We start from the raw sequence: 1,765 nt of genomic DNA, 5'->3' as shown, positions 1-1,765 counted from the left end.
ACGTGCAATTTGCCGTTGCACATTCGGGATGCCTGGACGCTCACCGCGAGAGCAGAATCGACGGGAATTATGCTGCGTAGACGCAAAACTATCGTTACATATATATAATATATAATATATATATTCTACACTAAAATTAAATATACTATATATATACACACTCATTCCAAACTATATTTTGACATAAAGTATCGACTCCTAGACATGCTGAATTGTGCGCACACGACCCCAGATGGCGACCTACCTCTAACATCACGACACACCCATTTCAACACACCAAGCACAGCACCACATGACGTAGAAACATACCAACACGTAATAAGATATAGCAATTTGTAGACAGCCGGAACAACAGCACTATCAAACACTTATATGCACATCACTGACACAAACTATTTTGATATTCACGCGCAATCTCACGAACACAACACACTTTGCCAGCGCCGTGGAAACTAGGTGTCAAACTTCCACTTTCTTGTTTCAGATTTCGGCCACAGTGGGAAGTTCCCAAAGCTTAACACAACCTCCGAACTAACACGTCTAGCCCAACGCCATCGCGAACCGTGAGAGTGATACAACATACAAACTTCCGTACTTGTAACCCCCCTCGCATTTCTCACACCGGACGTCACACACCCACAACACACAACACAAACACACACACAGCACACAAACAAATCACGATAACAATCGGGTATATTAGGCTCGGTTGCGTTTACTCGGCAAGGAAGCTATACTCGTGCACGTCATCGAGCTACAACAACAGACCGTAAGAGCATCCAAACGGACCGGGTAAACTCTGTTGCCGCACCCTGACAGCATACAGGTCCTTCAAACGACGCGTCAACTGTGTCGTTGTCACGCCGGACCCACAGACATCGAGCCTAACATCGTTGTATAATCCACACAAGAATACACAGTAACTTGATAACATTTAGAGCACTCACACGATCTAAGACTTACCGTGGGCACAGATACACACTATATCAAATAAAACCACTACACACCTACGCCGACTTGAGAAACCTGCCCCTTTTGCTGGTGCTCTCCTACTCCCAGATTACTTCTGCTTCTCAATATTTTCTCTGATACGCGGATCACTAGCTTTTGCTCGATCATCTAATTTACATGCGTAAAAACAGCACGGTATTCCTAATATATGTCACGTCATATTGCTTTGATAATGCTCCGCCTAAGGCTACTCTCCCAATAAGCCAACATACTCAAAGCGAATCCCGATTCCCTCATACACCTCGCACTCCTTTTACTTTCTTCTCCCGATCAAAGAGTACTCGCTGGCATTGCCTCGGGCAGCTAGTGCTGGCTCTCGTCTCCGTGATATACGCTAGATCCTCCTGCATTGATGTAAAATTTTCCTACACCTCCTCGACTTTCTTCTTTTCGTTTGACGACTACCTCCCCAATCTATTTTTCCAATTCTATCACAAACTCACCTGGGCCCTCGTCACCCCGCGGTCCCGTATACTTCAACTCCTTCCAAGATCGTGAACAGAACTCGTCTCCATCAAATTCCACTCATGCCTCTCTCCTGCTCCAAGCACGCCCACTAGCCTTTAATTCACTCAAGGGTTATGTAGTTCCGCATCTCCAGCCGTCCCACCACTTACGACCCCACAGCAGTCAAACCGACATCTACGCAGATCCATTCATTAAGTAACGGTCATGCCACTGACCGCTGACTTCCCAAAGCAGAAGCTCTTAGAACAACTGCTGAGGCCAAACACAGATACCTACTCAACAACCG

The sequence above is a fragment of the Priapulus caudatus genome, unplaced genomic scaffold (assembly GCF_000485595.1).
Source record: "Priapulus caudatus unplaced genomic scaffold, Priapulus_caudatus-5.0.1 Scaffold40, whole genome shotgun sequence".
NCBI classification, from domain to species: Eukaryota; Metazoa; Priapulida; class Priapulimorpha; order Priapulimorphida; family Priapulidae; genus Priapulus; species Priapulus caudatus.
The sequence above is the reverse complement of the archived record's forward strand: the minus strand, read 5'-3'. Positions refer to the sequence as shown.